The 23115-nt window shown below is 39.4% G+C and overlaps 1 protein-coding gene across 17 annotated transcripts in view; it reads left to right on the top strand.

Moving 5' to 3' along the window:
• Positions 1 to 23115, top strand: part of MAGI1 (membrane associated guanylate kinase, WW and PDZ domain containing 1) — a 682760-nt gene that overhangs the window by 16645 nt on the left and 643000 nt on the right. The window lies entirely within an intron of this gene.

A 23115-nucleotide genomic window follows, 5' to 3' on the forward strand; every position in this document is an offset into this window, starting at 1 on the left:
TCAAACCAAGCTAATTTGGAAATGATTTGGTAATCTAATCTGGTGTTAGTCTTGGCTATCATGCTTCTTGTCAAGGAGATTAAAGGGTTGTTGCCTGTGGTGGTTCTGGGATCTTTGGACCTACTTGTGGTGACTACTAGCATCAATTCAATGGTGTATAGTAGGTGTCTAATAAATGTTTGTTGATTGGTTGAATTAGGCCTTTGTTATATATGAGACTCAGTGCCACATGCCAGAGATATTACAAAAAAAAGCTGCAGGATTGGGTGTTCCCTCCATTGTTGCAAACTATCACACCTCTATACCTCATCTGATGGTTTTATGAGTTACTCTGGCTAAAAACCAGTTCATTCTAGGGTATCTATCCATCCTTTGTGTTTCCCCACCAAACTTGGTTGGGCCTCAAACCCAGATCCAGATTTTCTCCCTATGACTGTTGCTATCAAACCTTCCCAGTATTGTAAGACTAGCCAGAGCTAATGTTCCACTCTCCTAGCTTTGAGGAATCTAGCATCCCTTTCCCTCCAAGGTCAGTCATTAGCCAGCAAGCATTTATTGGCCACTTACTGTATGGGAGACATGTGGCAATGAAGCTTTGGGTTGCTTTGTAGAATGTTTATGGAAGTTCTGCCCAATTTAAATCTGAACTGAATGAGCCCTCCTTTAGATGAGTGGGGAATATTACCCACAGGGTTTTGGTTTGGATTGGGGTTTATTTTGTCTCTTGTTTCTCAATGGGGGAAAAATAAAGTTATGTTGCTTACTACCTGGGTGATTTTGGACAAAGCACTTAATTTCCCATGGCCTTTGAGGGTTCTTTCAGCCCTATATCTGTGGTTCTATAATAAAAGTTTTGGCAAAAGCTAAAACTGAAGTGGAGCAGTAGAAAATCTGATGAATTCAAGAATTGGAAGACTTAGGTTCAAATTTTGCTGACACTCACTACCCATAATATCTTGGTCAGGTTGCTTACCTTCTTTGAGCCTCAGTTTCTTCATCTGAGAAATGACAAGATTGCATGTCCTCTCTAATCCTTTCAGATTACAAATCCATCTTCCCAGTGTCGTAGACAACCAGATGTGAGTATTAAGCTTTTCTAGGTGTTATACTTTTCATCTTGGGGCAGTATTTCAGCGAATGTTCCTTGTTGACTATTGTTTCAGAGTGCACAAGGTTGGGACAAGTTTAATTTCCAAGACACTTCATGTCAAGTCTTCTTTTAGGTTGCTGAGTAGAAGGACAAGTCTTGACTTTGTTGTAGCAAAAATCTTTGGACAAGCAGATTCATAATGGGTATGGAAGTTTATTGGGACATGCACAGATCTCGGAACAACAGGAACAATAAGACCTAAGAAGTCTTCTAGGCCTGCACCACTTTGCTGTTCCTAAGGCCAAACTTTTCTTGTCAAAATTCCCAACCAGTGGTCACCCATTTAGCCTCAGCTTGAAGACATCCAAGGAACAACTCACCACTTTTTATACTTTTTGTAACACCTTGTTCAGAGACATAGGGAATACCACGGGATTCCAGAGATGCCCTTGAATTTTTAATATTCTTTTAACTCAACATATTGTGAGAAGGAAATCTCTGAGTGACTTTTGATTTGTTGTGTTGTGAATGTGGAAGAACATGGTCTGAATTCTTATGAAAAATGAAATCATTTCAGTCAGAAAAATCAGTTTATAAAATGTTGATTTCTATCTAGTTAAAGAGTAATACGGTGTTCTAAGTAAAATGGCTCTCACACCAAAACAAGATGAGTTGGAAGAAGTTTTTGCTATAGAGAAGTAGAAACAGGATCATCCGTGGGAATGGTCCTCTGATTGGAGGGAGATTATCATGAGGTTTGGCAAAAGCATTGTGAGTCACCCTATTGCTTGGGGCTTTTCTCTGTTAATTTAGTAAAGATTTGAAGAAGAAATATGGGGGCATGTATAAATGGGGGAGCAGGTACAATTTCCCAGTCAGTGACTGTTTTCTTGCTAGGAGAAGCAGGGCCATGAGTATTAATCAGACAACAAGATTTGGAAGAGGTTTTTGGATTGTTGTTCTTATTGTTTTTTCTTCTAAATGTCCCAAAGGACCTGTGTAGGCCATCCAAAGCAAAGCAGGCTGAAGTGGTAGCAATTTGTGATACCAAATGAATTGAGGTCCAACATCCTGGTAAACAGTCCATATGCCACCCCCCCCCCCAAGAAAAAATTCAGGTTAGTGGAGCTAATTTGTTCTTTTTTTTCCACTTTCCCAGGGAGAAGAAAGTCATTGTTACTGTTTCATATTTGTATGTATATATGTATGTAAAGATATGTGTATATATATTTATATATATATATATATATATATATATATAATGTATATAATTACTTTATTTATATAATGCTTTGAGGTTTAAAAATCACTTTACAAATATTATCTCATTTGATCTTCACAACAACTTTGGGTAATAGGGGCTATTATTATCATCATCCCTGTTTTATAGATGAGGAAACAGACAGATGAGGTTAAGTGATTTTCTCAGGGACCCAACCAGTAGGTATCTAAGGCCAGTTTTGACCTTGGGTCTTCCTGACCCCAGAGGTACAAAAATTTTTGATAATATCTCTTTATGACATTGCAGAGAACTAGAAAGTTAGGAGTTCCCATTAAGTGGGAAAATGGCTAAACCAAGAGTGTCAATGAGATGGAATATTATTGTGTTATAAAAAATAAAGAGATAGTTTCAGAGAGGCCTAGGAAGACTTGTATAGATTCATGCAGAGTGAAGTGAGAAGAATCAGGAGCACAATTTATACTGGAGCATCACTATTATAATAAATGAAAATTCTGGAAGACTTAGGAACTCTAATCAGTTCATTGACCACCCATGATTCTAAAGGAATGATGATGAAAAATGATCTTTTCCTATGAAAGAGGGAGAGGAGTGGGGTAGGGGTAGAGGTGTTTTTTGAGATTAGAAGCTCAAATGCTCAGATTAGTCACAGCAATTCTATGAGTAGAAACCAACAAATCTTTGGCCAAGTCAGCAGTTAAATTGACTGTGAAGAAGGTAGGTCAAAGGTGATGAACTTGATCTTATTTCTGTCTCTTTCCATAAAACTCCATCTTTCTGACTGATTTCTTTAGCTTTTGCAAGGCAATGAAGTTAAGTGACTTGCCAAAGGTCACACAGATAGGTAATGATTAAGTGTCTGAGGTTGGATTTGAACTTGGGTCTTCCCGACTCCAGGGCCGGTGCTCTATCCGCTGTACCACTTAGCTGCCCTTGACTGATATCTTTTTGTTGTAACTGGGTGGATCTTGACTTGGACCCTGGCAGAAGAGAGCCCTTACCCCCTCTATGGACCCAGAGAGCTGATAGAGATAACCTAAACCAGGTGACTGGTAAGGTGGGAAGGAGCCTGGGCTTAATATAGATTGGGCTCGCAAGAAAGGACAATGATTCCCAAGATTAAAGCCATAGGAGAGACCACTTGACTTAAAAAAAAAGAGGGTGTTGGTATGGAATAGTTGGAAGGAACCATATATCCTACTGATTTTAATGGAAATGAATCTCTTTGACTAGAAACCAATCAAAGACCCTCATCTTAAGTAGAGAAAAAATTTGACTGTGGAAAGAATTCTGGTTCAAGTTATATCCCACTGAGAGAGTAAAGCAGGTGTATAATGTAGTGGAAAGAGTGTGGAGTTTGGAGTCTGAAAATGTGGGTTCCAACTCTTCCATTTTTCTTGTATGTGTGGCATTAGGCACGCCACTGAAACTTTTTGGTTTTCAGTTTCTTCATTTATAAAATGGGATTCTGGGACTTATAAACTCCCTTCTGACTCCTAGGTCTATAAGTCTATGATACCATGGGATTGAATCCTTTCAGAATTTCAGCATTTATGGGAATATGAACTCTGCAGAATAAAGTTCAAAGTAGACCTGGAGCTCAAAGTATGAGTTCCATCCCATAGCTGGGGAACCCAAAAGGCTTGATCCCAAACAGTGTTCTTCTCTGCTGGTGACCTCTCTCTCTGAGCCTTCTGCATTTGCTGCATCAGCATTCCTGATGCTAAAACCCCAATCCAAGCTGGTTGAGCAATGGGAGATTACGTCTGCTTTGTGTAATTGGTAGAAATTTTCCAAGCCCTTGAATGGCCCCCCTGGGTGCCATGTCCTGCAGTGAAAGCTGCTGGGGTTGGGTACTGCTAAGACAGGAAAAGTGGGGAAAGGGTGGGATCCTCATGAAATTTCTTCCCTGTGATTTCCTGGCTGGTGGACACCATAATTATCCAGGACAAGCATCAGAGGGAATGCCAATTTATCTCTGAGGGTAAACCTTAACAAAATTCAGAGTACTAATCTTGGTTCCTATAGCCACTCTATAGATACTTCATCATTTATATTCTTATTATTCACAAAGATAAAAAGGGCAAGAGGAAGCTATTCAAAGAAATAAAGTACTTTGAAGAAAACATACTACTGAATTGTTGAATTCTTTCTTTGCTTCTTCCTCAGAGTTCCTTGGATCTGTGACACACTCCATTTGGAGGTTCCCTTATGGAATAATCTCATCCCAACCCACCTCTTGTTCACCTCTTCCCATAACTTTGCCATAGGGTTCACCCTAGAGATGTCAGGGAGAAGTGAGGAAGGCCTCCATTTTATTGAGTGGATCCTGTGACATATTTGATCCAAATTTCTGGTTTGGGATTTTTCTCTTATAATTCTTCCTTCTGTGTTTTCCCCTTTGCCAGATTCTTTTTTTCTTCTGCTGCTGAATTCAAGTAATGCAGTTGCATAGTTGATGAGAGCTGATCTTCAGGTCAGGTGAATTAAGGTTCAAGGCCTTCCTTGGGCACATACTGGACAGATAAGCCCAGAGAAGTTTCTTGACCCTTAATGCTCTAAGACTAGAAAGACCAGGGTAAGTGTTTATCTGCATTGATTGAAAGAGTTTCCTCTTCCTATACCAATGGAATCACTGGTCCATTTCCTATCCATACCCTCCCTTCTCCCTCTGCCCTTCTTCTGTAGTATCCTGTCTGTTCGCCCACCTCCCCCAGCTCTGGTGATAGCATCTTGCCACTGCATGTTAGAATCACAACTGCCTTTTTCAGACCTTTGCTAATCTCTTGGCTACCACGGGCTTGTTGGTGAGAACTGACATCATTTGGTCTCTGGAGTTGGCAGGGAAGTTCCTAGTTACCTGATGGAGCCCAGAATGCAGTGGAGCCTGCCTCTCAATGCACTTGACCATTAATAACTCAGATCAGACCCACGGGGATGGAGGAGGACATCTGTCTTCTGTTCTTTGGTGTTCACCGGGTAGAGCACTTGGAAGCAAACCTGATGTATCCTTGCAGAGAATCCTGACAGAGACTCTCTGTTTGCCTGCCTGATGCCCCACCCTCCACATGCCCAAACAGAAGTTATAGCATCACTGAGTTTTTAACAGCTGCCCACTTGTTCTTCCTACCTGCAGGTTTGAGGAGGGCATGTCTCAGAGGATTATGGGAGACGGGGAAGGCACTGGCTCTTGTCTGTTTTCCAGTGAGCTCTCCTGTTCTTCCCCAGGGAACAGGTGGAATTAGGGTTGTCTCTCATATTGCTACCCCCTCTGTTGCCAGCCATTTGTTTCCCTTTCCTTGGCATGGCCAGGCCTCTCCTCAGACTAGTCTGTCCAGCTCCAGAGCCAGCAACATTTATCGAACCTTCCAGGTGAGAAGGCCGGGAATGGTTTTTGGCTAAGGATCATTTTCCTTCATTAATAGCCAACAGAATTAACTATGTGGCTATTTTACTTCTTTTTTTGTTTGTTTGTTTTTTTAGATTTTTGCAAGGCAAATGGGGTTAAGTGGCTTGCCCAAGGCCACACAGCTAGGTAATTATTAAGTGTCTGAGACCGGATTTGAACCCAGGTACTCCTGACTCCAAAGTCAGTGCTTTATCCACTGCGCCACCTAGCAGCCCCTATTTTACTTCTTCAAACAACTTTTTGATTTCTATTAACCGAAAGTGTCCCTGGTCTGAACCTTGTCCCGTATGGTTCCCACCTCTATATTACAAAATATCCCACCTGCAAAGTCTTATTTTCATCACTGTGTCTTTTCCTCTTCTCCTCCCTATTTTCTTCCCCTCCTCCCTGTAAACATTTGCCAACTTTGACTTTCAGATCAGTTGGGTTTTGTTTCTACATTTGAGATATTTTATCTTTTTTTCTCTCACATTTGAACAAGATTGGTATAGTGGAAGGTTTGGCAGTCAGAGGATCTAAGTTTAAATCTCAGCTCTCTTTTTAAAAATAAGCACTTAGATTATGTAGTCTATGCCAGGCATGGATGAGACAGCTAGGTGACTTAGTGGGTGGAGCACTGGATCTGGAGTCAAGGAAGACCTAAGTTCAAATGAGGCTTCAGACATTTAGTAACTGGATAATTCTACCTGATGTCATTGGTTCTCTTCATGCATGAAGGATCATCATCATCATCATCATCATCATCATCATCATCATCATCATCAACAACAGCAACATCAGCTTGAATTGGGAAATGGCAAACCACCCCTGTATTTTTACCAGGGAAATTCCATGGACATTATGTTTCAAGGGGTCAAAAAGAGTTGAAGTTGACTGACTGGCACAAGCCAAGCATCCTCTCATGTGATCCAATATTCTAAAGATACTTGTTAGCTGTGTGATCTTGGAAAACTTACTCCCCTCAGTTTCCTCCATAAAATGAAAAATTGGACCTGATGCTCCTGACATCCCTTCCAGTTTCATTTCTGGTAGGCTTTAGGGATTTAAATATTTACATGCTATTTTCAGATTTGTAGAGCATCTTTTCAGGCATGTATAGACATTCACAGGATCATGCAACAGAGGCGTCAGCCTCAGTATACTTATATACTTATAAATGTAAATGGGAACTGTTGAACAATATAAAAGTACGATGCAACATAGATAATGTTAACTTGTAGCTTTCTATATGTTCAACAGGGATCCCTTTCTAGTGGAGTTTGACACCATTGATATTCACTCCTTTTTCTTTTATTATGTGTATGATGATATCCCTTTTCATTTGGAGACTAAATTTGACAATCCTATGACATAGGTACTACATAGCACATTATTATCTCCAACTGAAGATGAAGAAAAGTTACTCACTTGTCCAGAATCACACAAGTTAAACATTAGGGGGGCCAGAGATGGAATTTGAACCCACAACTCCATGACTACTATTTTTTCTAGTCTACCACTCTGACCCAGTTCAAAATCATAGCCGTTTTCCATTATGTGATTATCTTCGATCTTTTACTTGGAGTCTGAATTTTGTTGCTCAGTTCCATAGAAATGACTTCGACAAGTCAATGATTATAGAGTAGGAAGCATTAGTCCTTGGGCTTGTGATGAATATGGAAAGAAGACTAGTCCTCCAGAGATCAGTGCAACATGTGATGGCAACTTTCATGACCCTTGCACTTTTCACATGTACATAATATTAGCCAAGTGAATGACCAGAAAACAAACTAAATGAGACAACTGACCTACAAGGCAGCACGACTCATCAGCTAACGTGGCATTCTTTTTTCCTCTCTTTCTAAAAATGGCAAAACGTTGGTCACTCTTATGAGACCAGTTTTTTCTTGGAGGAGGAAGGAGGAAAATGTAAAAGACACAAGGCGTGTATAACACTATAGTAAGAAGATGAGCACAGAAAAAGTCTGAGAGACTCAAAAAACCCAAGTCTGTTGTCCCTTTCTTCTGTTGACTTGTCTGCTTCATTTTTAAAATGGGGACAGCCATTTCTATTTTTGCCTGACTCCCAAGGATTATCAGATCACAGATTGAGAGGCAGACAAAAAAATATTCCAAGGGAGGGGAAGAAAAATACCCTCTAAGTATAAGAAAGTTTTGAAATCAAGGTAACTTTGTTAAAAACTTTACTGTTTTGATGAATTGTTCAAGGAATAGTGATATTTAAGACACAAAACCACTTTGCAAGTTGGAGTTGCCAAAAATGTTAATTTCTATGATTGCTGTTGACTCATTTTTTAGTTATGTCCTACTCTTCTTGACCCCTTTGGGGATTTTTATGGCAAAGAAATTTGAGTGGTTTGTCATTTCCTTCTCCAACTCATTTTACAGCTGAAGAAACTGAGGTAAACAGAGTTAAGTGATTGGGCCAGGGTCAAACAGCCAGTTAGTGTCTGAAGGCAGATTTGAACTTTTGAAAATGAGTTTTCCTACTTTAGCTCTGGTCCCCTATCCCCTGTGCTGCCTAGATACCGAAGATACCCTTAAGATAGGGTAAGCCCTATTGATAGCATTATTATAATAATCTCTTGTTGAGAGAGCAATTTCATGGAACTGTGGGGAGTATGTAAGAGAATCACTTCGGAACTAAATTACCACTAAATTTGTAATGATTGGACCTTGATATTTCTCACTTGTGAGGAAAAGAGTAAAGATGTATCATATACTTTGTATTTAAATCTCTACCTATGATAGTAATAATTAATTTGTTGCATGTTGTTACAAAAGTGTTTGACTGGAAAAAAGATGAATGGGTGAGCCATGTAGGAAAAGTCAAGGATATAATGAAAAGTCTCTGGGCTCCATTTGTGAAATGTTTAGAGAACTCAAGGAAGGCCTCTCGCTAGTTGGATGAACCCCCTTGAAGTGTATGTGTTGAAGAGCATAGATATCAGTGGTCCATGGTCATTGAAGAGATCACTAGCCATTGGTGCATTGGAATAAGACCATCTACCCCAGCTCCATAATTTACAGATGAGAAAACTAGGGGCCTTCAAAGATGAAGTGACTTGTTTAATTTTTATTCCTGTATTGCCAGAACCTGAGGTGTTGTTTTTGAGTTGTATCATTCATGTGTGTGATTCTAGGTATCCAGTCATTCAACCAGTCAGGAGGCATTAGTTAAGCATCTACTATATGCCAGATACTATACCAAAATGTGATAATCCTTATTCTTGAGGCAGGAAGATAGCTAAAACTGTGTTTCCCATAGGTGGTAAGTCCTCCCAATAGAACTGTGAGTTCTTTCATGTGTCCCTAAAGGTTTTTATTTTCCTTTTTGGTGGTTAATTTTTTCTACTCTTTTTACAGTCTCACAGCATGTTGCATTTGGGGGTGGGGTGACTTAGTCATTGTCTAGTCCAGCTTCCTCTTTTTACCCCATCTTAATAATGGTAACTCATGTTTGCATCATGGCTCAAGGTTTGCCAAGAACTCTTTTAAACAGCCTTGTGACATAGGTAGTGAGTTATTACCATTTTGTAGATGAGAAACCTAAGACCTTTTGGGTTAAATGAGTTACTATGTTATCCAATTATTAAGTTGCAGAATCAGGACTTGCATCCAGTTCTCTGCCCACCACTCCCCCAACTAATCATGGAAGACCAGACTTGTAGGTATGTCGCCAGGGGAAGCTGGTTGAGTTTGAACAGTATTAGAAAAATAGTTTTTCTTTTCTGAAAATAGTAGGTGCTGGAACCTGGATTTCCTCTTACTTTCCTTGTTGGTGCCACTCTTTGGATACTGTTTCTCTGAGGATCCAAGAGATGAATTCCAAGCTGATCTTTCTGTCCATCACCTCTCTATTCTCCAGCCCCGTCTGACTTGGAAACTTTGAGTCTTTGACTCCCTTTCTTCTATGTCCTCTCTTCAACTTAAGGGGCACCAATGAACCAAATGTTGAGACCCACAAAGAATTTAGAGGAGATGTGAAGATGATTTTTAACCCTTTGTGCTATTGATCTGAAAGACATGAAATTGGAAGATGCTGCCCAGAGTAGAAATGAAAACTTGGACTCCCAGGGCCCAACAAAACATCTTTAGATAATCTGACTATTTTTTTGCTAAAGGGGAAGGGCCAGACTTTTGCTCCTTTGCTTTTTCTGTGTAGGTATATACCAAATGGGGACTTGTTTAACTTGTGAGGCTTAGGCAGAGAAGGCCTGTATCTATTAGTTTGCTTTGACTTTGGGAGAGCTGTCTCCCAGTTCTTATCTGGGGGTGCAGGAGGTTAGAGATCACTGAATGTTTTCTGGCCATGCCTTAGGCACCCTTCCTTTTGGGAGAATGGAAGAAGTTTTTGTTGTTGTTTTAACAAGTTAGTGTCTGACTCTAGGTACCCAGGCCTTAGATAATGCTCTAGGAAACATTTGCTATTCATAGAGAAACATAGTCCATTACCTAGGGGTGTTTGTCTCCACATTCCTTTCAAATAATTGGTGGTGTCCGACCTCCTGAGTATTCCTCTGAGTTTCTCCTTTTACAGCTAAAAAAAAGTTGAGGTCTGGTTTGGGCTTAGATCCTCTGATTTCAGACCAATTTTCTATACTCCCCATGCCATGACCCAGGCATTTTGATTTTCTACCTGCCCCTCTTACTTGTGGAAAGAGAGACATAAAAGAAAAAGTCAAATCGATCATATTGGGGGCATTTGTCAGTAGTTCTGGTTACAAGATTTGGTTTGGAGAAGGCTGAAAATATTGGGCTAACCAAGCTTTGGGGATTCTATGAACTTGATACATCCAAGACCTCACTCCCAAGATGAGGGAGAATCAAAAAAATTCCAACAAACCAAAAGAATGACCTACCCAGTGACTACATTTTTATAAAAGAAAACAACTGATCAAAAGTATCAGTCCACAGATTGGTTGCAGGGATCAATGTTGGTTTAGAAGGAGAGATGATAAAACTTATTTCTGTCCTCAGAGTAGAGCAGAGAGGTGGTGGATCATGGGTGCTGAAGGTTACATTTACTTAGGGTACTGCTGGGGTCTTTTGCTTTATTTTTCTAAGGAAGGCTTCTCTGGTAGCTGGTATGAATGACAAAAGATGTAACCTTGAATAACCTTGAACCAATAATGTTCTATTTCACATGACTAGGTTCAAGATTTGATTCTTAAAACTTTTAACTTTTCAAACAAATAATTCTGTTGCCGCCAGAATGATTCAGAAGCACTGGTTGCTGTTGAGTATGTTACTTTAAAAAGAATCACAAGTCACATTTCTTAGCCATTTCCTGGGTCAGGAATGGACCAAGTCCCATTGGGTCATGCAAAGCAAGGTTTCAGCTTCCTTTGTTTCCTTGTCTACCTTGTTCTTAATTTCCTTCTTTAATCAACTGATTATTGTATGACATTTAATATCCTGGTGTCTGATTTCAGCGTGAGGCCAGGTATAGACATCCTTAAACTACTTTATCTTCTCTTAGTTATATGAGGATGAAACTTGGAATCTGAGAGAGGTGGTTCAGTTGAAGAAACGTTCTTTGATGGTTTATGTGGTTAGGGGGTGTATGTGTTTGATTTTCTTTCTTTTTGATCCTCATCAGTAAGATTAGACTCATTTGGGTATTGAGCCCAGTTTCATTTTCAAGTTTGAGGCTATAGACACTAGAACATATTCTTGCTTTGGCTTGGCTCTTTAAATTGACCTTTCTCCATTGACCTTTCTCCTTTCTCCCAAATACACCCAAATAAACCTCATGAAATCAAAGACTTCATCTAGTGATCTCTAAACATTCTTTATGTGGAGTAGCCAAACTAGACTCTAGATTCTAGAATTGGTAGAATCATCCTTAAATTTCCCATATAGGATGTCACAAAAGTCTTATTTGCCCATTTTAGCAGTTAAGACTTTTCCTCTCAAAACTGTTCTAGTTTAAGTTATTAAAATTTAAAATGACCCTAGGACTTTGGGGATGTCCAATGTAAACTTCTAGCCAGAGCAGTTTCTTTGGGATAAATTCCTCTGGAGTAAATTAGTATGAGAATCTCTTGAGATTTGTGAGATTTATTTCCATGACTAATTTTGACTCTTTGATAGTGGGAATAGAAAGGGGAGGAAAGAGAATAAACATTTTATCAAGCTAAGTACTCTTTTGAATAGAAGGAAAAAATGTCTTGTTCAAAGGCATAATTACATGGGATCCATTTACCTGTGTGACTTTGTTTAATCACATAGCCTTTTCAGGCTTCATCTTTCTCATCTGAAAAATGATAGACCATGAATTTTATGGTCTCTGTTGTTGTTGAGTTCTTTTTCAGTTAAGTTTGATTTATTGTGATCCTATAGGGGAATGCTTTGACATATACTAGAGTAGTTTGATATTTTCTTCTCTCATTTTACAGATGAGAAAACAGACAAATAGGGCAAAGTGACTTTTCCAGGGTCGCATAGCCAGTGTCTAATGCCAGTTGTGAACTCATGAAAATGACTTTTCCTGATTACCAGACCAGTGCTGTAGCAGATGTGCCTCCTAGCTGGTCTCTAAGACCTTACTTGTCCTACAGCTAATCATTTCAATAGGTTTCCCTAATCCTCTCTTTTTTCCTCTTCTCAGGGTGTTTTAGTATCAGAATACACAATCTCCTTTCCTCTGCTCATAAAAGAAAAGGTATGTGTTCTGTTTGCAAAGTCACTCTCCATTAGGCAGTGTGATATGTCATAAGTTTTGTGAGTCTGCCATTTATTATTTTTTGTGACTTTGAACAAGTCACTTAACTTACCTGGGTTTAACTTCATAGCATAAAATAAAGGGGGGTTGGATTTGATGACCCTAAAGGAACTTTTTCAGATTCATGATCTGTATCAATTCCCATCCATACCCCAAATTCTCCCATACAAATGGATGAACTCCCATACAACTAGTCATCAATCTATTGCTTTCATCCATTTGCTTATGGTATTTCTCTTTCATGGAATGCCCTTCCTTAATGTTCCCCAGAAAAAAATCTGACTCAGTTTTCTAGACCCAACTGAAATGCCCTAGTTCCTTCTTGGAATGTCTCCAGGTCCCTAATTCATAGCAAGAGTCTTTCCTGCCTTTGAAGGTCCCTTAACATTTTTCTCTCTAATGGCACTTATCACAGTGTGCCTTGCATTAATGTTATTTGAATACATGTTTTATCTTCTCCAATGGATTGCTCAATGACTTTGGAAGATTGGGAAATGTGGTTGCTTTTCCTGCCCCTAGCCTTTGACTTGTACGTGGTAGGCACATATGTATTTTTTGATCTCCAGGAGGGAATGAACAGGAAATCAGAATCAAGTTTCTAAGGTAAAGTTGGGCCCAGAAGAGAGAAGTAATAACCTAGACTAGATTAGACTAGAAACAGAGAGGAGGGAACAGCAGCACCTTAATTAGTTGGCTGTCTCTTCTGGTGTCTTTTCCATCTTATCCATGCCCAGAAAATAGGATTCCTACTTGTTATGTAGTCAATGAGTGAGGCATTTACTAAACCTTTATTGAATATGTGCCATTCTCTGCATGGGTGACTTTGAGCTTTAAGTTTTGTGTGAGGAGAATGAGGGATAACTGATGGGCAGCCTGGATGTTCCTCTGGTATCCTTTGGATATCAAGAGAAGATGAGGATGACCACTTTTTCTTCCTTCAGCATGTTGGGTGGTCCCCCCTGGCAAACTTATGATTCCATATAGACTGAAGCCACACAGGACGGATGTAGGTATTTGGGTTACATTTCCACTGTTCAAGGGAATATCTAAGACCTGGGTTTAATTCATACCTTAGGCACTAGTTATGTGACTCTAGTTATCCCTTTACCTTTCTATGCCTCAGTCTCCTCATTTATGAGGTTAGGGAGTTTAATTGAACAACTTCTTAGGCTCCTTTCAGTTCTTGAATCTATGATTCAGTATTTGGGTGGACCTTTGTTCTATGTTTTCCCTAATTTGAGTCCCAGGGTCTCTTCCCCTGAAAAATGAGAAAATTAGTCAATTTCTGAGCCCAAATTTTTCTGATCCTTTGAAGAATACCTAGACCAAAGACCATTCTTCCTCTTTGATTGTTAGCTTTGGCAGAGGGAACTTTGCCAGACAAAAGACTTGGAACAGAGTCTGTGGGTGGTGGTGCTGTCCAGTGGGTCAGGCCAAGCAGTCAAGTGACCGAAGGGTCTTTGAGCCCCAGGTGGGGCTGTACTGATTCTGCCAGCCATTCCTTGCCCAAATGACAGTTCAGTACTATTATTCTGTACTTTGCTGCTTCTGCCCTTGAGGAAAATGGAGCCAATGTTATCCATCTGAAGCCTCTAAGCATCTCCTTGGCTACTTCTTTATTTTGCCTCTTGTCTGCTGGTGTTTTCTCATTTATTTCAGCCTCCTCTAGATTAGCATCCCTTCAGTTCTTTATAAATCATAGTGAAATGATGCTTCCTCCAAGCACCAGAGCACTTCGTTGACAGCAGCTGTTTAGAATGCAATTAAGGAAATTTACTCTGTCTTTTTGCTCCTCTTTTTTTTTTTTTAAGGTTCATTCATGACATTTCCCCTTTTTGTTGGAAATGGTAAGTGTGTGTGTTTGAGAGATGTGTGTATGATGGGTGGTAGATGGGTGTGTGTGTGTTTGTCATCTGTGTATGTATGTATGTATGTTGCAGTGTCAGAGAGGTCAGACTCAAATTTCTAGAATTCAAGGCCTCTTCATCCTTCTCCTATGTCATTCAACCATTTTGAATCTTCTCTTTCCTAATTCTTCCACCTGCCAGTTCAACTCTCTGCTGATCATTAATGGGAAAGAAGGAATGCAAAGCAGCCAACTATTTGTGTCCTGGGACCTCTAGGAGGTGTTAGAAATGGCCTTTTTGGATCTTTAAATAGCACTAGTTAAAATATTTATGGTCAATCCTAGTTTGAACAGAAGGAACCACAAGATAAGAACTTCTTATGAGAGTCCCAGGGGAGAATTAGTTAATTCTTGATTGGAAAAGTAAGGAGTGAAACACAGGCTGAAGGGGTTGGGGTGGGGATGTTCCAAACCTCCAATCCCATTACACTTAGGCTGACTATCTCTATTAAATCAATCAGAAGACTGCCTGGAGGAGCTTTCCTATCCCTAAGATGTCTGGAGGTGCAAACAAGTCCCAGACACCTCTATTGAATCAGTTAGTAGAAGTATTGATTTTGGAGGCATCTTCCTTTCAAGATAAATCTTTATAGCCAAAGGTTCTTATTCTTTTGTGCCACTTGGATTACTAATCTTTGGGAGCTCTTGTCTGAATAATACCTTAAATATTGCAATAATGTCTTAGAATTTCTAGTTAATTTATTTTTTTCAACTACATGTAGTTTTCAGTGATCATTTTTTTGGGGGAAAGGATTTGAGTTTTACATTTTTCTCCCTACTCTTCTCCCCACCATGACAAAAAGGTTTTCTTTTATGGGCTATATGTTTATACCCATGCTAAATAGAAGTCCTTGTTAATCATGTTGTGAAGGAAGAATCAAGTCAAAATGAAGAAAAAACATGAGGAAAAAATAATACATAAGACAACTTTTAAAAATTGAAGATGCTAAGCTTTGGTCTGTATTTAAACTCCACAGTCCCTTCTCTGGAAATGAATGGTATTTCCCATCACAGTCTTTTAGAACAGTCTTTGATTATGGGAATGCTGAAATGAATAAATCCATCATAGTTGATCATCACCCAGTGTGTGTTAGTGTGAACAATGTTCTGGTCCTGCGCACTTTACTCAGCATCAGTCCATGCAAATCTTTCCAGGCTTGAATAATATATATATATATATATATATATATATATATATATATATATATATATATATATTTTTAAGTTTTTGCAAGGCAACGAGGTTAGGTGGCTTGCCCAAGGCCACACAGCTAGGTAATTATTAAATGTCTGAGGCCAGATTTGAACTCAGGTACTCTTGACTCCAGGACCAGTGCTCTATCCACTGCACCACCTAGCCACCCCTTGAATAATATTTTTAAACAAATAAAGTGCATAAGATTACAAAGTACATTTAAGTCCATTAAAATTTCTATGTATGTATGGATGTATGTCTGTCCTGTCTACCTGTCTATCTGTCTATCTCAGTTCATGGACCCCAGGTTAAGAACCCCAGATGCATCTGGACCTTTTCCTGAAGGACTCTCCCAGAACACTTCTGGTATCATGTGGAAAGTAATAGTCCTTATTTCTCCCAACAGGAAACACTTGGATTTTGGGAGGAATTACTTGTCTTGAAGTCACAGTGGAAGTTAGTATTAGGTTAGAAAAATATTAATATAGTATGAGCCAGTTCAACTTAACATCTAATTTTGAAGATAGGTCAGCCTGCTTCCAAATTCATTGCCCTCTTTCAAATCAGGTTCCTTCCATCACTCTTCAAATGGCATGGATTCAAGGCCCTTCACCATCTGCGTTGCCTTCCTCTGGATATTCTCCAGTTTATCAATGTTCTTTTCCAAAAATGTCCTTCCTCGGTTGATTGTTTTCTTTCCAGAGCTGGGAGGGAGAGCTAACATTTTGGACGGCATAGCCAGGCACCCAAAATATCACGACTAGCTAGAATGTTGGGCCAAATTGAATAAGATGAAATTTTTTAGGAGTAAGTTGTGAAGCTTTACTCTTTATGAAGTTAATTTTTAAAAATTTAAAGAAAATACAAGTGCAGAGCTACTCTGAATGTTCTTCTGGAGGCAATAGGAAGCCAAAAGAGGTCTTTGAAGTTCAATTTTTAGGTCACTTTCAATCCAGCACCTATTTATTAAACCCTTGCTTAATGTGCTGGGAAACAAGGAGAACTTCACTTTTAATTGTGCGTAGTTTTATAAAACAGCGATTACATGCCCTACAAAGATGTGAGCTACTTAGAATGATGAATGTGTAACTCCGAAGACTGTATTTTAATGTCATCTATATTATGGACTCATAATTCAGCAGATGTTTTAAAACTGATAGACATTCTGATGACATACCTATGAAGTTCAGGAAAAACCAAGTTAGACTCTAACTGGTATGTGGCTATTGGGCATGGTGCCCAGACATTGGTGGGTGTCAGCTAATTGTGTTGATTCTGGGCTTAGGAAACTTCCGGGTGCTTACATGAGCTTTCGTACCCTTCTTTTTCTTAAGAATTTTTGTTTATTTGGTTTTGTTTTATGGTCCAGATCTGTGATTTCACTGGCCAGAAGCCACTTCTAGTTTTGGAAGCTCCCTCCTCTGATTCTGTTACAGTGACTTGCTTAGGATCCTGCAGTCCATAATAGGTATCCAAGTTAGAACTTCCTGACTCAGAGGCCAGTTCCCTCACCCACTGCAGCCTGCTTTTACAAAAGCATTTTCTTTATACTTTGGAAGTTGACCAAAGGCAGTGACTTCACTGTCAATCTAATTCAGTTAATTTCATCCTTTTGTACTAGGAAGTTCCCATCCTGCCTTCATCATTGGCATTTTAGCTATAAAAGGAGGAGGGGATTTCAAGCTCAGCTTCTTGGGGGGGGGGGGATTATTTTTAATGGCCTGAAATGGCAAAATGACAGATTCTCCTCTTAGGGTTACATGGGGGTCATAAAATATACTGAGGTTGCCCCCAAGCCTAGAGCATGAAACAAATAGGAGGACCAGCCTTTATGTTTCTCCATCCAAATGTCCCCTGCTTTGTCTCCTAATCTTGTAGAAAGAACAAGGGATGGATTTTGGATGGAAAATCATGTCCCTTGCTGAGATTAAGCAACTTGTTTGAGGTTATATTGGAAGCAAAGATCAGGTCCAGTTAGATCTAAATAGATCTAAAGCTAAGAGTTTTGCTTTTTTCTCTACTGCAGATTTTATTCAGTAGGACAGTTACCACTCTGGGATTTTTTGTATTCATGATCATAATAAGAATTGAGAATTGGCTCTATTTCCAAAGAATTCAATGGGAAGGACCTACATGTGGATTAGGCGAAGTCTTTTATTTCTGATACCTTCTTATGCGGGCATTGTTGAGTTTGTGCTAACTCTCAACCAGAAGAGTCTTTGAGCTTGATCCACTTCAAAGGTCCAAGTTTTGACTTGGGCCAGATTTTTTACCTTGTGGTGCTCCATCTCTCATTTCCATGCCTTTGCTGGGCCTTGTGACTAGTATGATTTGTCTTCTCAACTTGTCCTTAGTTTTTTCTGATGTCCTTCAAGCCTCAGCTAATGGAGGAGATCCCCACATCTCATAGGAGTTGATGACTTTTTTCTGAGATTACCTTCCATCTCCTGTGTTTATATCTGGTGTGGGCCTGGTGACTCACCTGCTGTTGTCCTCATTAGATTGTGGCTTCCCCAAAGGCAGGAACTTTTCTTCGCCTTTCTCTTTTACCTCTTTGCACAAAGTTTGTTGATTGACTGTTCATGTTCCAATGATATGGGGCGGCTAGGTGGTACAGTGGATAGAACACCGGCCCTGGAGTCAAGAGTACCTGAGTTCAAATCCAGCCTCAGACACTTAATAATTACCTTAGCTGTGTGGCCTTGGGCAAGCCACTTAACCCCACAGCCTTGCAAAAACCTAAAAAAAAAAAGTCTACATGTTCCAATGATACTCTTGATTTTAAGAGATCAGTGAGGAATGTCAACCCCCTCTCTCTCTCCATGCTCAGAACATTGTGGGAATCTTTGTGATAGTTTATGGGAGGAGTGCAGCAGTTACTCTTCTCAACTTTCTTCATCTTGAGTTTTCTCACTGTTAAATGGGTAAAATAATAATTCCTGCCTCCCAGAATTGTTTTATGGCTCAAGTGAGATACCATTTGTAGAGTGTTTTGCCAATCTTAAACTGCTAGTTATCATCATCATCATCATCATCATCATCATCATCATCATCATCATTATTATAATCATTATTGTCACTATCACCATCATCGGAAAGGGTACCCACACCAATGAGATAAATGGCTAATGCTGTGGTTGATCTTCTAACCTAGTTTTTCCTGTCTTTATTTCCTGAATGCCAAAATATTTGTATACTGGGGAGGAAAATGCCTCCAAGAGAAGCTCAGCAGAAGTCAAATTCATATAGTATAGTAGTAGACCAAGTTGTTGCAGAATGACGGCCAAGACTTTAAAGATCTTTGGAGAAGCATGATTCCAGAGACCAGGAAAAGTCCTTTCCTTCCAATTCCATCTCGTGAAGTATCATGTATATTTGTGCATGTAAAGTATTAGACTAGCAGGGCTCTCTCTGTCTTGTGGTGAAATTTATCATCCCCTTTTCCAAATAAACTTAGGGAAGCGATGGGCCAAATCCTCCTCCTTCCTTTTGGCCATGCTTGGCTTCCTTTTGGTTTAATGGAGCCTGGTTTTCATTCCCAGTCATTCAGTCAGGAATGAGGGAGAGGAAGGAAGAGGGAAAAAGCCTGAGGAGGAGGAGGAAGAAAAGGAAATTAATCTCTGTGGCCCCATTATTCTTTAATCCTATTAAAGGAAAGGGAAGTAGCCCTGATATTTAACATCCAGTGGACTTAGTCATTTTCTTCCTTTTATTTTGTTTTTGTTATAACAAGTTGGTGCAGTTTACAAAGGAGTTGTAAAAAAGCCGGACCTTTTTTGGTTGCTGTTGTGTCCTAAACCAAGAGATCTTAATTAATTTTGTGTCCTGGACCCTTTTGACAATGCAGTAAAATCTATTGGTTCCATCTCAGAATACTATTTTAAAACACATAAAATGAAATGCAGAGGATTATTGAAATACGCTTATCAAAATATATTTTTTGAAAGTTCTAAAACTCTAAGTTGATAGCTCATAATCTAACTCAGATTTTAAAGATTGTTTATGTATCTAAAATTCTCAACAGATCACATTGATTTGGGAATGTCCTCTAAGTTTGTAGATGACATCCATGCCTGACCATTTGGGGGGACTCTCTGGATCATGGAGTCATGGAATCAAACCCCTCATTTTGTAGATGAGGAAACCAAAACCCAAAGAGAGGGAGGGTGAGTAACTCAATGTTACCAATATAGTACTTTGAAAGGTTAAAATTTGAATTGGATTCTCAGATCCTATTCCATTAGGCCATGCTACATTTTTAAAAAAGTTTTTTGCAAGGCAATGGAGTTAAGTGACTTGCCCAAGGTCACACAGCTAGGTAATTTTTAAGTGTCTGAGATTGGATTTGAACTCAGGTCCTCCTGACCCCAGGGTCAGTGCTCTCTCCATTGCACCACCTAGCTGCCCCCACATTACCTTTTGACCATATTTTCCAATTGGTTTGCCACTTTCTGTTTACATGATGTCTTTTTTTTTCCCATGGCTCATTCCATCTGGCCACTACACGTTTGCCAAATACTCCACATGCGTGGCCCTCTAAAGTTTTCTTTTATCTACTATATACTTGTTTGTTTCCATTTGGAATAGAAGCTCATTGAGAGCAGACATTTTTGTCCTTTATTTATTTGCAAGTTAATTATTACTGGTTGATTGAATTTTGTTTTTTTCACTCAAGGTGCTGACATTCATGTAAAATCAGACTTTGCTTGGATCTAGTCAAACAGTTGAGATCCAATGTAATCAGAGGGTAGGGGGAAGGAAGGAAGAGGAAACTAAAACAGGGGAACAGATTCTGAAAAGATTTCACACTGGTCAGTTGGCTCCGTACTGGGTAGAGTTCTTCTACCTATGTCTTTCAAGAGAGAATGTGGAGAAATCAAGTTTTCTGAGACTCAGATTTATTCTTAGGAGTTTCAAGAAGGGATTCAAGTCTGAGGAATGAGGAAGGAATTTGAAACTGGCCATGATTAATTCTTAGATGAAGGAGTTCTTTTGAACCCTCGCCCATTCTGTGAGCTATAGCTTCAAAGATTAAAAAAAGAGGATGGAAAAAATTAAAAACCAAACCCAGTACTTTCATCAAAGTCAATCAACACTTCAAGTATATTTGGGACTATAGAAACAACTAAAGAAATAAGCCTTCCCCTCAAAGTCATGCTCAATACACTACTTTCTAAATTAGTCTTGGCCAGTTCATTTAACTACTTTGTGCTGAAAACTGAAAATTTCACTTTCTTCAGATCCAAGGCAAAAGTCTGTGGGGTTAATTTATCAATCCAATCTGTATTATGGCCTTAATTATGTTCCAGTTGGGGATGATGATTGTCCTTCATTCTCAAAGAAAAGGGTGATATCAGGGGTGTATTGCCATGACAAACAAGTGAATTGGATTTGTGAGAGGGGACATAGTGAAAATATGCCCTCACATCGTGGATTTGAGCTAATCTGGGTTAAGTGACTTGCCTAAGATCACACAGCTACAGCTACAAACTGCTACAAGCAACAAGCAAATGAACTAGTGAGCATTATTCATTTTATGCCAGACTTGCCCTGCTTTTCCTTCTCTCCTTCTGGAGGGAATTAGAGAAAAACTGGCTTTTTTTTTAGCTTTTAAAATATTTGATTACAATTTTAACTTGTTGTTTTATACAATTTCTTTTCAACTCGGTCATTTTCAACTTTGTCATTTTTCATCTCAATCTGCATTCTCTTTTAATTTCCTATTATGTTTTGTGTTTTTTGGAAGTTTTTTATTTTTTCCTTCTCCTGATAGTTTTCTTTTTCTTGTGCTTCTGGTATTTTGGCAGAAAGAGAACAATCATGGTGGGGGGAATTGTGAGCAAGACCCTAAGAAGAGGGCCAAAGGGGTTTGAATGCAACATTTTCAGCAGAATTTGAAATAGATATATTTCTTCTATCCTGCTGGCTTGTGAAATTCTACACTGTCCAATACCCCTGATACTTAATTGTAGTTTTAATTTCAACTGAAAGTCTTCTCCATAGAAAAGGCCCATTTTAATCTCTTCTTGGCAAAAATAACTTTCCTTTCACCTACTTTCAGCCCTATGTAGAAGAGCCAGTTTCCAGTTATTGTAAATGCTCAAATCACAGGTGAACATCTTTGTTCTTTGGCCTCCACAGTGTTTGCCTCTCTTTTGTTCACTATCTATCCTAGGAATCCAGGAATGCAAATGAAGGGAGGCTTTGTTTCTAAACTAAACACTGGTGTTAATGTTCTATCTGGAGAGGCCCTTTCCCTGATTCTGCGAGACCCCTTTGCTGGGCATCTGTTTGTTTTTAGGAGGAGGGTCAATGAGGGGCTTGAGTTCATGGTTGTTCATAAAATAAAGTTGGGGAGCCATTGCACAAAGGTGGACTTGATGTCTAGAAGAAATGCACAGACTGTTGGTGGTCTTTGATTTTGTAGATTGGGAAGGAGGTCCCCTGGGTGGGGAGCTATTCATTTAGCTCTTTAGAGGAATTGGGCTTTGGGCTAGGGAAAATTTTAATGAAAGTGGCAACCAATGACCTGTTGGGGAAAGTATTTTGCAAACCCTAAAGAAGCATCTGTTGTTATTCACCACTCCCTTCCTTCATCTAGTCCTCCACCCCCCATATACTTAGCTAAATCTTACCAGTTAAATTTCAAATGTCTCAAAGTGACTTAAGACTTCTTAATAAAGGGGGAAAATCATTGAATCATACCATCTCATCCAACTATGTCATTTTTTACAGGAGGGAAGTTAACGTTTGCCTAGGCCTAAATCACTCAAATTATAAACATGGGGGTGGGGTGCTATTCTAAGCCCAACTTGGATTCCTGGAGATGACTGAAGTATTGTATATTTTAAATATTTTAATGTGTGAAGTCAGCAAGCAGTGTATGTTGAGTTCTAGACTGAAATCAGTCTCCTGCTTTCTCCCTCCACTACTCATCTCACCACAGGCTAAATTTTGCAGAGATTTGGATCATCCACCATAGCAGCTTTGGCAGCTGTGTGGTAGAGTGGATAGCATCTAAAGTCAGGCAGACAACTGGCCTTCAGACCTTACCAGCTGGGCGACCTTGGTCAAGTTACTTAACTTGTTTGTCTCTATTTCGTCATCAGTAATAACAGGATAATAATAATAACAGCTACCTCCTGGGGTTACTGTGCAGATCAAAGAAGATAATAATTGATAATAATTGAGTGCCTGGCTTATGGCAGATTCTGTTAACTTCTGTTAATATTTCTGTTGCTGTTATTCATTCATTTCAATGACGCTCAATTCTCTGTGAACCTTTTTGGGGGGTTTCTTGGCAGCGATACTAGAATAGTTTGCCATTTCCTTCTTTCCATCCCTCTAGATGAGGAAACTGAGGCCAACAGGGTTAAGCAGCTTACCCAGGGTCATACAGTGTCTGAGGCTGGATTTGAACTCAGTAAGATGAGTCTTTCTGACTCCAGGCCTGGCACACTTGTCTCCTGCAGTGCCACCTAGATATCCTTTAATGCCAGTACATTGCTTCTAAGATTACCTCTATTGAATCATATATATATATATATA

Source organism: Macrotis lagotis, chromosome 8 (genome assembly GCF_037893015.1).
Source record: "Macrotis lagotis isolate mMagLag1 chromosome 8, bilby.v1.9.chrom.fasta, whole genome shotgun sequence".
Taxonomy (NCBI): Eukaryota; Metazoa; Chordata; class Mammalia; order Peramelemorphia; family Peramelidae; genus Macrotis; species Macrotis lagotis.